Source organism: Pelodiscus sinensis, chromosome 14 (genome assembly GCF_052426305.1).
Source record: "Pelodiscus sinensis isolate ZL-2025 chromosome 14, ASM5242630v1, whole genome shotgun sequence".
NCBI lineage: Eukaryota > Metazoa > Chordata > Testudines > Trionychidae > Pelodiscus > Pelodiscus sinensis.
Genome location: NC_143065.1, coordinates 31541363 through 31557180, shown reverse-complemented (window position 1 = coordinate 31557180; position 15818 = coordinate 31541363).

Genomic DNA, 15818 nt, shown 5'->3' with positions numbered 1-15818 from the left:
TGGGTCAGGGAATTGGGATGCAGGGTCAGGGAGGGAGTATGGGTGCAGGAGAGGATTCTGGCCTGCGGAAAGAGTGCAGGAGGGGGTACAGGATCTGGGAGGGAGTTGTGATCTGGGGAAAGTGAGTGCAGAGGGTTTGGATGGTGACCTGAGGGAGGGAATTGGGATGCAGGAGGGGCAGGGGTGCCCGAGACAGGCTCTGGATGGGAGGTGTTTATCTAAGCTACCAGCCCTGCAGCACCCGCAAGGCAGTCTGGGCGCCCAGCCTGCTGTAGCCCCTGACCACATTAAACTGCAGGCTCGTTCCCTCCTTGAGCTCTCAGCTCAGGGAAGAAAAAGAGGCTTGTGCAGCCCCCGTCCACCAGGCCAGTCTCTCAGCTCCTATTGGCTGGTTGTTTCCTGTCTATAGGAGCTGAGGATTGGGTTGGGGAAAGGGCGATCACATGAAGCCTCCCCCTCCCTGTAAAGCAGAAAGCCACACGGACTGTATTTCCATGGCCGGCTCCGGCTCCGGCTCCGGCTCCGGCTCCGGCTCCCAGGCCGTATTTTGCCCAGGCCTGGGCAACAGTGTCACAATAGTTGATCCACACACAGCCTGGTTGTGAATGCAAGGGCACACAGCCACTGTCAATCTGGGGGCGGTGGTCCAGTGCTTTGATCAGCATGACCATGCAAAGCAGAGCTAGCGATATCTATGCCCAGGGACTCTCACTATGTTAATACCACTTTATCACCTCTACATGGGGGGAGGGGATGCTGTCAGTCCCAACTAAGAGATGCAAAGGTGATTCTTTGCTGCCTGTCTTAAAAACAAATCACATAATCCTTGTTCCTGGCCCTTTAGAAGAGATTGTTCACTCCCAAACTTGTTCACAGGAATTCTACTCCATGGAGCAGTTTGTTTTCCCCAAGTGAGCAATGCCCATTAACCAACCTCCTTTCTTTCAGACATTTTCAGAATGTTACACTCACATGACGCTTTCGTAACCAGGGAACAGCAAAAATATTAGCAATGCAGAACACAGGTCTGGCTACAGGGCTGGATCTGGAGAGGAGCTGAGCTCCATGGACTACTCTGTATATCTCAAGGGGAATGCCCTGGTGTCTGAAATCAGGGTGGAATTGGATTAAAACACCCAGAATCTAAATACACCCTGGAGCATTTGCCTCTGAATCTGAACTTTACTCATAGCACTTATTTCTATTCCAAATACAATCCATACCCCTCACTCAGTGTTTTTCAACCAGTGGTACGAGTACCCTCAGGGATACTCGAGTAAAGTCTGGGGGGTACAACAAACATAACTGAAATGTGGAGAAAAATGTATTTTTGTTTTAATTTTACAGCACTTTATTATTCTTGTACTTTTTACACCCAAAAATTTCATCACCCACCTGGCTATGATTAAGTTGTTTAAACAAATGTGTTGCAATGGTGGGAAAAAATTGTGTGTGTCTGAAAACTGTAGGTACTGGGGGTACTTATTATTTTTTAAAGGGGGCACTTTATAAAAAAAGGTCTGGAGAGTCCTAAGCATGTGAGGATAGAATCATAGGCTGATCCTGCTCCCATAGACACCCATGGGAGTCTTTCCATTGCCTTCAATTACCACTGGATCAGCCCCTTAGTCTATGTAAATCTTAGGCACAAAAGGCAGGTGTCAAAGTATCACCTCTGCCATCTCTTCCATATGTTCCCCAATCCCAGCAGCATCACCGATTGATCTATTACCATCATCCTGGCTGTCTTCCTACATTGCACAGACCATAAAACCTCACCAAGTAATTTTTGCATCGAACCCATAACTTCTGATTGATCTAGGGCCATGATTTTTTAGAAGGACCAGCCCTCTCAAGTTATAAAGACATGCAGATTTTAATCACCTCTGTCTTATCTGGAACTTCGTTCTTCTACTTCTCATCCAAGTTGTGATCTCACTAGAGGCAGGGGAAATCCCACATAATCACCAGAATGTCAGGAATAGGGGGATTCTACAGGAATGGTCCCAAGGTGCTTGACATTCATGGAAATCCCTTTGCCCCTCACCTCTGTGGTAAGACAAGGCACAGGGCTCAATGCTATGGACTAACTCAGGGCAGGAAATAAAGATGAATATTGCATCCAGCTGAGGATAATTCATGCTGGAGGAATTCAGTTGCCAGAAGCACTGCTTAGAACTAAATCCCTCTCACAGAAAAAGTGAGGGAATCTTAATAATGAAGCATCACTCCTATAGAAGCTTGAACACCCTCCTCTTCCCATTGGCTTCAGTGAGAGTCGGTTACTCAGCCCTCACCAATCCAGATCAACCCCTCAATGTCACGTAACAGCTGAAATACAGCCCCTCTAGCTGCACCATGCCCCCTACAGAGACAAGGGGTCAGCTCTGACTCTGGGAAGATCAGTAGTAACCACCTGCTGAATCACAACTCCCCACGGGCTCTGCAGGAAGCCTGCCCTCGAGGCACTGCCTCGCTCCACGTGAAAATCGGTGAAAGCCGATGAGCTCACCATCTGTGTCTCATGATGCAGGTGGCCCAGCTGCAAGAGCAGAACTGACACACTCTTGTGTCAATGTAACCACTATTCACATTGCAAGGGAAAAGAAAACCACCATTGCCCAACTACTGCCTATCCTATTCATTTGAGGCTGGCGGGGGGTGAAGGGACAGGAATGGAGGGCAAGGAAACAAGATCTTGCCTGGCGGATAGCTGGCTCAAACCACACTTGGTTTGGATTCCCCAGCCAAATGTGACTTTCATACGTTTCAGTTTAGAAGGGACCATTGTGGTGATCTAATCGGACTGCCTGCATGACAGAGGCCATGTGGGACTTCCCTGAATGACTTGCCGCTTGTGTAAGAGCTGAGGCTAAAGTAGAGCATAGCTTTTAGAACAGTGGTTTTCGAAGTACGGGTCACAACCCGCTACTGGGTCACAGAATGTCAGGCACTGGGTCACCTTGTGATAGCGACCAGGTGACCAGCAGGGGTGTTCCCATCACCATGCACTGCGCTATACCCTGGAAATGGTCAAGAGTAGCTCCAGCTCCTAGGCCCACAGACCTCCACGCATGGCCCCCACCACGAGCATGGGCTCTGCACTCGTTCCAGGCCAATAGGAGCTGGGGACAGGGCCTGTGAGCAGTGAGCAGAGGTGCTTGCAGGCTTAGGAGCCGGACCTGCTGCTGGCCACTTCCGGGACCCAGCAGGGTCTGTGGTGCGAGGACAGGCAGGAAGCTGCCAGAGGTAAGCCCATGCCCCAATTGCCTGTCCCAGCCCTAACACACACTCCAACCCCGAACCCCTGCGTGCACCCTAAACCCACCTCTCAAACCCAAATCCATATCCTGCCCTCTAGTCAGAAGACTTAATTACTCTGGGTCAGGGGCATCAACAATTTTCTTCAACTGAGCCGTGAGAAAAAAAGTTTGAAAACCACTGTTTTAGAAAACCATCTAGAGCGTGCCTTACTGAATTGCGTTCAAAAGTGGTGCCAGTCTTTGGTGGAAAACTGGTAGCTCGATTGCCCGGGTTGGTCAGAGCAAACAGCAATGGCAGGCCACATTTCACATGCTGGAAGGGTTGAAGAAGGAAAGCGAAACCAAACAACAGCCAATTTGCTTACTGCAGCCTTTGATCCTCAGCTGTCATGCAAACAAAATCCGGGCGCTCTGTGATTAGATGTACATGCTCATTATACGTTGTTCTCGCCGAGCAGGCATTGTATGTGCAGCACAATGTATTCCACTTCCTTCTGCCCAAATATCTTTTTTTTTCATCTATATTGCATTAAGACCTTGAGGCCTATCATCGGGGAGAGAAAAAATACAATTTTCTTATTGTACAATGCATTTCATTCCCAGCTGCTGTATTAAATTTATTCTTATTTGAAGTGGTGTCTGCGAGGATAAATCATTTAAGTGTATATGTTTTTTGTTGCTGTGGCAACTGTTTGACTAATTGAATTCCAAAGTGTCCCTCTCGATTTCAAAGCAATGATAAAGGGCACACGCGCGCTTAGCAGCAGGAGGCGGAAGAGACAGCGAGGGAAAACGCTCTACAAATGACGCATCCCCCGTCTCCAACGCACTCTCTTGACAATAGCGCCTTTTGTAATGGATGTAGAGGGCGACAAAAGCGGGAGGGGGAGGGACATTGACTTTACTATGGACTTTCCGTGGGACACATCGTCAACGTTCACTTCCCCAGCATGAGCAGAGAAGAAATGAAAAGGATGAATGTGGAAACGGAAAGGACTGAGCAGAGTTGTTGACACATAGAACTGGGCAAGTCATGTACCATCTCTGTGCCTTGGTTTCCCCATCTGTAAAATAGGTGATGGGAGGACTTGCTAGCTAATGAATATGAAGTGATAGAGTGTGTCTGGTTATTATATTACCCTAAGCTATCAGGGACTGCTAATTCTCTCCCAGGATCTCATATAAACTCCTACTGCTGGTTCCCCACCCTAGTCCTCCTTGGGCTCTCCCCAGTTTCCATAGGCTTTCTCCACCTCCATCTGCTGTCTGGAGGAAACATGGCCATGTGGCAATGGTATAAGATAAGATTCAAGATTCCTTGCGTCTCTTCCTGGCTCTGACACAGGTTTTCTGTGTAATGTTCTGGGGAAATCACTTTCCTCCTGGCCCTTCAGTTTCCCTGGCTGAAAAACGTGGCTACAGTTTGCACCTCTCTAAGCCGCGACTCTCTGGTTTGGCAGCACTGTAGGCCAGCAACATCTGTGGCCCTGCCAGACCATGGATGTTCCAGGGTCAGAATGTTCTGGTGCACTGGAGCGGGGGAAGGGGGAGCTGGAAGTGCTATGGGAGGGGAGCCTGGTGAGAGGATCCCGGCACAATGCAGCTGGGTTGCCTGGAGGAGGGGGGATAGGAGTCTGGCACGTGGCCCAGGTGGGGTGCAGGGGTGGAAGGATCAGGAAGCCAGTGTGCAGTCCAGTTGGGCTGCCCAAAGGAGCTGGGAAGCCCAGTGAGGTGGTGGGAGAGGGGGGATGGCAGAAGGGCGAGAAATGACCTCCCCTGGTTCGGCAAAATGACTCATCCAGGACCACTCAGGTCCCAAGGCTGCCGGACCAGGGAGGTCCAACCTATGGTGATACTTCCTGACCTCACAGGGGAGCTGCCCTCTGGCTAGGCTGCAATTTAGCAAGGATAAATTCATATACCTATAAGATTTAGTGTTATAAAGTGCTTCCCTGTCCCAGGCAGACCCAGAGGATTGAACTGTTTGGGGGCAAGGTGGACAGAGTACTGTCTGCAAAGGGCTCTCACTGCTCATGTTCCCTTCCCTCCTGGGACTAAGAGATGCCACCAATGTTGCTGATCCTGCCTGTTGCACTGTAACAAAACCACGTGCTAGGTGGCAGTTAAACCATGAGCATGTGTCTGGGGGGGTAGAACACAGGATCTGTGTCTGCAAAACCACAGGCCAATTTATATTGCACTAAAGGAGACCCCTTTGTGGCCTCTTGAGCCTTATCTGCATTGTATATCTGAGACCTGGTGTTTGCATTGGCTGCAGCTTCACCAGTCATGACAGTGAAGCCACAGAGCCAAGAGCCACAGAGCCACAGAGAGGAAGTGATCCCTCAAGAGCTAAAGGATGAAGTCCCCTATGAAGGCATTCACTGGCCACTAGAGTGCCGCCTTGTGGCCAGGTGTAGCATAGCAGCTCTCTTCCCATTGAGTGCCCCCCACTGATGGTTGCTCTGCAGTGCTCCTCCCATAGCTGGACCTCCAGCTATATCACAGTTTAGTTTCCCCACCCTTTAGGGGGTAAGAGAAGTTCCAACAACAACAAATCTAGTGTTCTTAGGAGAGTATTTTTGACCCCAACTGCAGGGCCTATTGTCCTCATTCCTTTGCCTCCAGCCGTGGGCTCTCTGCTAATCAGAGGGCACTGGAATCTCTCCTGAGTGGCCGCACAAGGGCACAGCTTACAGCAGGGGCAGATGACCGTTTTGCGGGGCCCTGGGCAGCATAATTTTGTGGGGCCCCCCTTTGCCACGGCGCATGCACAGTGACGCCATGCGCATGCGCGGTGGCGCCACGGCGCATGCGCGGGGCCCGGGGCGGCCGCCCCGTTCGCCCTGCCCTATATCCGCCCCTGGCTTACAGGGCTCACTAGTTCCAGCCCAGAGACCCAACAACAAGCAGCCAAGAGCTGCTCTGCACAACTTCTTGCTGCTGCCTCTATGGACTACTTCTGAGCGTGGCCTTTCTGAGGTCTTCTTGCCTGACAGCCAAGGGCGCTGGGATTAGAGGTGCTGAGGGTGCCACCACAGCCCCTGTCTTTAAGTGGTTTCCATCTGTGATGACGTGTCAGGGTTCCCCCAATCCTGCACCCCCATAGCAGCAAGAATAAACTCTATCAGCCAGTAGAATAGAGAGGGTTTATTGCTGCTCCAAAATACAGCACAGCATAGACCTGATATAGTTTCAGGAGTTAGGGCCAGGATGCCTCAGACCCCTTGGATAAGAGGTGCCATTGTCACCCCTAGACCCTCAGGCCTCAGCTAAGGCTCTACCTCATGGTTCCCAGCCAGCAACTGACCCTTCCCCCAACACTCACTTCTTTTGTTCCCTCCCTTCCTTTAACTGATAGAACCGGTTTGGTCACTATCATGGGGGCCCTCAAGACGCCCCCCGCTGGGCAGTGTTTACAGACAGAGGCCAGTAGGGGTCATCCACAGCCCACAGCACAGCCCACAGCCCAAGCACAGCAATCAGCAAGGTACTGACATTACATCACACCATCATTTACAGTTTTGTTCAAAGGCTTTCAGCACCGCATACTATAGCAACTGTTCTGGCACCCCTGCTGACAACCTCTCTAAGTGAACCCTTCTTTAAGAGTCTGGGCTTTTCCCTGGAATCTGCTAACAGACTCCAAAAACAGTCATATAAATATAAAACCCAATGTCCACCTTCCTTGGGGTTGAATTCTTGTCTCCTTTACTTTCCTGTTGTTCCTTAACTGGATCCTCCGAGGGCTTTCCTCCTGGAAGTCCAAATCCTGCTTTTCTTTCAAGATCCACCACCAGAACCTGCTCCATCCCACTGGCTGCTCTGTGCCTCCCCTCATTGCTTGCCAGACTTCTTTGCTTAGGTTAGGATCCCAGGACTTCGCTCTTTCTCTCGTTCCCCAAAGACCTAGGTGCAGATTCCTTCCCTGCAGCCCTCCTTCTGTGCTGAATTTCCTTCCTTCATAATCTCCCTCTAGCTCTTATTATACCTGGTCCTCCACATCAGGAAAGCCTGATCCTCCCCTCTCCTTCTCTCCTCTGCTTCCCCAGCCTCTGCAGCTGTAATGGGCATCTCAGATCCACGTTCACCTGTGTGAGATACTCACCTCAGCACTTCCCTAGAGCTTGGAGCTGTTTGAGAGTCTCATCTCCGGGTGGATCAGGCACAGAGAGAATTGCACAGTATATATCGACTCATGTATTTACACACACACACACTCAAACACACTGGCTGTGTCGAGACTGGCCACTTTTTCTGGAAAAGCAGCCACTTTTGCAGAAAAACTTGCCAGCTGTCTACACTGGCTGCTTGAATTTCCGCAAAAGCACTGACGATCTCATGTAAGATTGTCAGTGCTTTTGCGGAAATACTATGCTGCTCCCGTTCGGGCAAAAGTCTTTTTCCGAAAAACTTTTGCGCAAAAGGGCCAGTGTAGACAGCAGAGATTTGTTTTCTGCAAAAAAGACCCGAGCACGAAAATGGCGATCGGGGCTTTTTTGCAGAAAAGCGTGTCTAGATTAGCCACAGACGCTTTTCTGCAAAAAGTGCTTTTGCGGAAAAGCGTCCTGCCAATCTAGACGCGCTTTTCCGAAAATGCTTTTAACGGAAAAGTTTTCTGTTAAAAGCATTTCCGGAAAATCATGCCAGTCTAGATGTAGTCACTCAGTACATTTAGTACAGGAGGGCCAAGATATTCACACAAGCTCTTTTCAAGTCTCTGGGTTCTGTGGTGAGGGTCTCCAGGACTTGGGCAGTTCTTTGGGCTTTTGGCCCTGGTTAGGTTCTTGTTGTGCTTTGGCTTTCAATCCTGGGCACAGCCAAGCTGAGAGATGACGCGATGGGCAGCCACCATGAACTGAAGCATAACACAAAGAACGTTACCCTCTTTGCTGAGCACAAGGATGCTGGAGGGGGCATGTCTGCTCACATCCAGGACAGGACCTCAGCTGAGTCATGCCCTGTCACCCAGCTTTGTGACAGCAACTGGAGCCTCTCAGTGGCTGGGGCGGTGGGACCCGGGCATCGCTTTTTGTATGTCACCATACCCGAGCAGCCTTTGGAGCTGACTGGCCACTGGCATGGAACGCCCTGCGATATATTTTGTCTGTCAGTTCTCTTCATTGCATTGTCTTACATTAGCTAACTCTCCACATGTCTCTTTGCCTTCAGCTGGCCTTGGGTTGCTTTGGCCACTGGGTTTCCAGGGTCTCCTTTCCCTTCTGAAGCAACAGGAAGGCTCCTGTGCTAATTAGTAGAGCACACGAGGCCTGATTCTGTTTTTACCATGGATGCCGGGTGATTAGTTGCTGTGAAGCAAGGCATCTTGCTCAACACCTGCATGGGGGCTGTTCTGTAGAGAGGAGAAGTCATTTGTCAGGTTGCAGGGACAATTGGGAGCTGGACGGGCCAGGGCTCAGCCTCTTTCCACAAAATGTTAGGATACCAGGCTCCTGCACTGTCAGGGTCCTTGCATCATGGAGCCAGGAACCTCTGGGTGGCAGCTGTTGCTACGTGATTTTTCAAACAGCTGCTTTCCTAACTGCTCCAGATTGTCTATCCTGCAGGGGAAGACCTTCTCCTTTTTCTATTTCCCCTGAAAGCCATCATCCATGCCAAAACCCCACCCTCCACTTCTCCAGCCCATTCTCAGACTGGCCTCTGACACCAGGCGGCTTGGGGTTTTAGAGCACACATGGCCATGAAATCAAAAGCATGATGCACGTTAGGAGGACACACCTCGGTGATCCCTTGCAAGAGCAGCAGGAGCATGGACACTATCTGGAAGCAAAGAGTGAATCATGGTGCTCAGCTCCCTACCAGCTAATCACAGAGTCTTCTGCCTGCATAGCGCACTACCCGTTCTGCCAGCAATGACAGACTCCTTGTCATCCGCTTCTCCTCAGGCGGCTGTGTGGGTTTTGTCAGATGCTCAGTGCCCTGCAGCATTTGGCTGTTTGTGGTGCCATGATTTCAGGTGTTCCAGAGAAGACATGCCTGGCTAAAAGAGTTTTTAACCGGTGTTTCACAGAGGTGACATCTGCTACCGAACAGCGCATCAATGAAGCATAACCACTCCTGTCAGGTAAAAGAAGGAAACTGGTCTTGTACTTGAGGCCGGGGCCTAGCAGTTCAGGAGCACTGGGATTTAATGCTAGCTCTGTCACTGGCTTCCTATGTGACTATAGCAAATCACTTAACCTCATTTTACTGGGAAATAGTTGAAACTTTGCTCAGGGAGAGACGTCTTAATTTCTCCATGCCCAAGTGTGGTGAGGTATAATTTATCGGAATGTGCCTTGCACGCAAATAGGGCCTCCCATCAAGAGAGCACTAAGTATTATGGGTAAGGCTTACTCTACCCTTTTCAATGATAGGGAAATTGAGTCCAAGGGTGTGTAAGGGCGCATCTAAGTAGTTTAACTTGAAATAAGCTACACAATTTGCGCTACGCACATTGCGTAGCTTATTTCAATGTTATTTCGAAATAAGGCACTATTCCGAAATGTCCCTTAACCCTCATGCAATGAGGTTTACAGGGACATCGGAATAGTGAGCCCATTATATTTCGATATAATGGGCTTACACTTAAGACACGGAAGAGTTATTTTGGGATACCAGAAGTATCCTGAAATAGCTCCACTGTGTAGATGTAACCAAAGTGGCCTACTCTCGGGGTGACAAAGTAACTCAGTGACTAGGCTGAGACTAGGACTTAGGGTTTATAGCTCTAATTACTAGGTGAAATTTTCTTTAGCTTTTATTGGCAGAAAAATAAATTTTTCCAGAGACACTATCCAATAGCTGCAATTTCCCTCCAAAGATCCAGGATGGAGCAGCATCAGCCATCATGCTATGCTGGAGACCTCTTGCCATAGAAATGTTTCTAGCTGGAAGGCCCTCAAGAAGTCGTGTAGTTCATCACCCTGCACTGAAGCGGGCCCTGTAGAGCATCCCTGACAGGTGTTTGCACAACCTGTTCTTTAAAAACCACCTAGCTACGTCTACATTGGCACCCTTTTCCGGAAATGCTTAAAATGGAAGAGTTTTCCGTTATAAGTATTTCCGGAAAAAGTGCGTCTACATTGGCAGGCTGCTTTTCCAGAAAAGCACTTTTTCCGAAAAAGCATCCGTTCCAATGTAGACACGCTTTTCCGCAAAAAAGCCCCGATCGTCATTTTCACGATCGGGGCTTTTTTGCGGAAAAGACTACGGGGCTGTCTACACTGGCTCTTTTCCGGAACAGTTTTTCCAGAAAAGGACTTTTGCCCGAACGGGAGCAGCATAGTTTTTCTGGAAAAACAATGACGATTTTACATTAGATCATCATTGCTTTTCCGGAAAAGCAAGCGGCCAGTGTAGACAGCTGGCAAGTTATTCCGGAAAAGTGGTTGCTTTTCCAGAATAAGTGGCCAGTGTAGACACAGCCCATATGTTGGGGATTTCACAACCTCCCTGGGAAGCCTGTTTGGATGCTTAACTATTCTAGTGATTTTTTTTTCCCAAATATCTAACGTAAAACATCCTTGTGGCAGATGTCACCCATTACTTCTTGTCCTACTTTCAGGGGATGTGGAGAACACCCAAGCACCATCCTCTTTGGACCAGCCCTTCACAGATTTGAAGCCTGTTATCAGCCCCCCCCCCCCCCCCGCCCCTTAGTCTTGTCTCAAGGCTACACAGGCCCAGTTTTTTAACATTTTCTCAGGTTTTCTGACCCTTTTATCACGTGTGTTTCCCTTCTCAGGACTCTGCAATTGGTCCACCTCTTTTTCTTTTCTTTTTTTTATTGTGGCACCTAGAACTGGACACAATATTCCAGTGGAGGCCTCATCCACACCAAGTAAAGTGGGACATGTTGCCCTCAATGCGTGTGCAAACCAAACTAACCCAGTGAGTCTATATGGGCTCTATTAATGACTAGCAGGCTGCCAAAAGGAGTTGGCAAAGGGGCAATTGTCCCAGGGCCTGGCAATTCAAAAGAGCCCAGGGCGCTCAGCTGCTGCTCTCACAGTAGCAGCAGCAGCTGCAGCAGGAGCACCAGGTACGTTATTCTCCACTGGAGCCCTGCACAATGCACACCAGGCAGCGCTGAGGGCTGGCGGAGGGGGTGGGGAGCGCAGAGCAGTCCAGTCTAGGTGGGGCTTAGGACTGGCAGCCCCTCAGCACTGCCCCTTCTGGGAGCATGGAGCCAGCCCCACCCACTTTGTCCAGGGGCCCGAAAATCCTATCAGCCCCCAATGACTACATTAGGTTGTAGGGCAAGGCTACTCAACACATGGCCCATTTGATTGCGGCCCGCAGTGTGCTTTGGGTTTATGGTGCAGTGTGGCTTACTATGTATTTTAGTAGTTACATTCCTGGAGTGTTGTGAAGCCAAAACAAAAAAGGAGTCAATATAATAGTCTTCAGTTGATATGCATTTTAGACGTTAAATTCCTGGACTGTCATTGCTCATTAAAAGTACTGCCATGTGGGTGGAAATTGGGTAAATATTGCATTTTATTAATATCAGCAGAACTGACTTAAGCGAGGTTGCATATATGTGCAAATATATATGCAAATCGTTTCTTTCACATTGAATACAAAGATTACAGCAAGACTACACAACACGCAGGTCCCATTTAAGTTGCAGCCCTCGGCGTATGCTGTGAGTATCACTGTGGCCCCCAGGGCTTCCAAAGTTGAGTAGCCCTGTTATAAAGGTTTGGGGGTCTGGTGCTAGCTTTGAGCACATAGGTCTGCTTCATTAGCAGAACCAGGCAAGGGTCCTGCTGCAACAGTCTGAATTCAGTCCGCTCAGGTGATGCATCCAGGGGTATCATTACTCTGGTGTCCTATCCATATGCCCACCCACTCATTCTCCATTCAAAACGTCCCCCATCATTATCTGTGGATTTCCCCAGATCCACAGACAGTGACCAGATGTCCCGACTTGCTAGAAGAATCCTGAGAGTCAGGGCTTTTTCTAATGTAGGTGCCTGTTACAGATTCCCCCCCACCCCCATCCCAGTCGTGATTTATCATACTTGCTCTCCCTAGCCACAGATGGCCTTCAGCAGTACAATGTATTGAGTAGGAAAGCCAGACTGGGAAAGGAATTCCTTCCCAGGGCAGCTGCGTTTACGGGCTATGCCATGTAGCAACCGGTATTGCTTGAAGAGCCCTTCGTTTGTCCGGCACTGAGGAAATTGACCATTCTGGTCACTACTACAGCCCCTCCATCCCCACCCCGCATCCCCACACACACTTTTTTTTGGCCACATCTTTATTATCCTAGAACAACTTCCATTTTGGTCATTATGGAAGTGTTCATTACAGTCCCACCATAGCAGTAGCTGGCCTAATGGTAATAGGGCAGTCTAATGAGACACCCCCCTGCGTATGCTGCTTTTCTGGGGGCCAGTATGGGGTAGGAACTAATTTACAAGTTGGCTCCTGCATGACATTCCTCCGGCCTTGTGCCTGCAGTGGGTAAAGCATGACACAGTTAACCACTCATTTGGATAACTCTATCCTCAGGGCAGGCCCCCATTACTGCTGCTGTCCAAGCACACGCAGAATCACTGGTTTCTAAAGGGTAATATGTGAGGGTTTTATGGGCCTTGAAAAGGTTACTGTGAACACTTGAGCCTCCACGGGATCGCCATGACAGGCAATCGGCTTGGAGTGAAATACACAACATGGTGACGGGAAGAGACGACTACCGATGTCCCTTGCAGACCTCATGTCTCAGTGACTAGCCCACGCCTGCCCTCTGTCAATGCACTGTCATTGTCAGCTGGAACAGAGACGTCAGGTGGGAAGCCGGCTAATGGACTGATGTGAGCCTTCGTCCCCTTTAGTCAATGTGTAATATGTGTGTGTGTGAGAGAGAGAATGGGTTTTGTGCATGCGTGCGTGTTGCTATCTGCCCATTTTAGCTAAGCCGTCCTATGCATGTCTTCAGGCCCTTCCCCAGGGTCGCTGGACACGGTCCTCTCTAGGGCTGCCCATACAGCGGGGAGGATCCTTAAAGGCATTATGCTGATTGACTCCACTGAGGCGCTGCTCCTCATACACAGTGGAGCGTGCCCAGCTAGCCCAGTGATGGGCATTTTACGGAGCGATGCTGATTTACACCAGCTGACAAGCAGGCCCAGTAGCTTTATGTGGAGCGTATTTATGTGTGTGCACACCTGTGATGACAGACGTATGATTACAGCTAGTCATGGGGGAGGAGAGTAGTCTGTATGTGCAGGTACAAGTGTGTCTGTGTGTATATTTGGGGCTACACAGCTGTGTAGATCAGGGGTAGGGAACCTATAGCTTGGGGGGCAGGGATGGATCTGGCCTATGGCTTGTCTGTATCTGGCCCCCACGGCTCGGTGCTCCCCCCCCCCCAGCATTGGGGAGCCAGCACTAGTGCTCCAGCATTGTGACCCACACTTATCCCATACCCCCTCTCCACTCCCGCATCCTCCCTCCTGCCCAGCCCTCCTATCCCCCCAATCCATTCTTGCACCCTACCCCCCTCCCATACCCCCAAACCCTCTTCCCGGCAGCTCCCTCCCATGAACTGAACTCCTCATTTCTGTCTAGCGCGTGGGTGGGGGGGCACAAAATCTACTAGCCTGCCCCGCCAGGCTCTGATGTGCGAGGGGAATGTGTGTGGGGGGTCTTTCTGCTTCTCAGTTGGGGGGGCTTGGTTGCTTTTTCTGTGGTCAACAACCCCCCAAACCCAAAAAAAAGGTTGCCCACCCCTGGGATTGATGCTCTTTGTGGGTGCCTCGATGCCTGAACAATTTGGGAGGGGTGGTTCTGTTGGGGTGGCGCTCTGGGGTTTATGCAGTGTACCCATGCAGCTGTGATGCTATGCACACATCTGTGTGATCTCTAGCTGTGACACGCAGGGTGTCCAAGTGCATGTGTGTGTGTGCATGTGCGTGTGAGGGGGCCTAGTAACATATGCTTGTATGTGATCAGTCCATGCAGAACGAGTTGTCTTGACTGGGAGCTTTGCCGCAGCCTACTGACCCCCCCGTAATAGCTGCTTTCACTGCTTCTGTTTATGCTTTGTGTATCTTTATTTCCAGCCCCATTAGATGCCTCACCAACCGCCACACACGCTTGTAATCACACCATCTCTGCTCGAGAAAGACAAATAGCAGCGGCCTGAAGCAGACACAGGGAGGGCACGTGAGCGAACAGCAGAACGCAGCAATGCTTAGGGAACTTGGCTGAGCTGGGCTCGTCTTTATTGTATTTTTAATGTACTTCAAAAGGTCTTTGCTGTGTAAATGTCTTAAATCAATAATAAAAGTGAGCTCTGTCCATCAGGCTCTGGACCTGGTGCTAATGAACCTGAAATCTAAGCACTAGCCCGTGTTTTATTAGTCCAGAGCTGAGGAAAAGGTAGCAATTCTGCATTTGATGAGAGAGGAGTAGCTTGTTTGTGGGATGCAGGGAGCAGCAGAAACAATAGCTGGTGCATTATTTATCATTTATCTGAAGAGAGTAGGCCAAGGTTGTACTCCAGGAAGAAACTATGTGTGTGGGGAGGGGAGAGAGCAGGAGGAGTGGTGGGTGCTGATGAGAGCGTGTGCAAACTGTGGCAATGAATGAACATATGTGTGTGCGCTGGTGAAGCTCTGGCATTCCTCACTTATATCTTTTAGTTAGTGACACAACCAGTGCTCTGGTTATAGACACCTTTCCACTTCCATTGATAAACCCATTTCCATTATGGGTGGGGTAATATCCCTGCATTCCAGGGGCTTTCACCTCCCCCCATCTGGATCCATACACATATGCGTCTAGTGCTCACACATTGCACCAGATGATGGCCTTTTCAAACGAACCTCTCAGGGGACTACATGATTTTCATTTTTTGTATTATTGTAGCATCAAGGAGCCCAATACAGACCAGTATCCTACTGTGACAGGTGCTCTTGTAACTGCCATGTAGGGGATTTGAACCAGGGTCCTCTGGAGCTTAGTGTAGGATCCTCTACAGCTTGCTCTCAGGTGAAGAGCTCCCTTGTTCTTATCTCTCACTGTAAGTGGTCTAAGTGCCACTACATGGCTACGTCTAGACTGGCCACAAATTCCAGAAAAGGGATGCAAATCAGGTAAGTCAGCATAGGGAAATCCGCGGGGGATTTAAATATCCCCCGCAGATTTAAATAAACATGTCCGCCGCTTTTTTTCCGGCTTGGGGAAAAGCCGGAAAAAAGCGTCTAGACTGGCGCGATCCTCCGGAATAAAGCCCTTCATGTAGGAATAAGAGATCCTCTGGAAAAGGGCTTTATTCCGGAGGATCGCGCCAGTCTAGACTTTTTTCCCGGCTTTTCCCCAAGCCGGAAAAAAAGCGGCGGCCATGTTTATTTAAATCCGTGGGGGATATTTAAATCCCCCGCGGATTTCCTTATGCTGACGTACCTGATTTGCATCCCTTTTCCGGAATTTGTGGCCAGTCTAGACATAGCCCATGGGACAGTGAATCACACTAGGGCTATCTACACTGCTGGCTTTTGCTGGCAGAGAGTATGCAATCGAAGTGCTGAGTAGCATTTT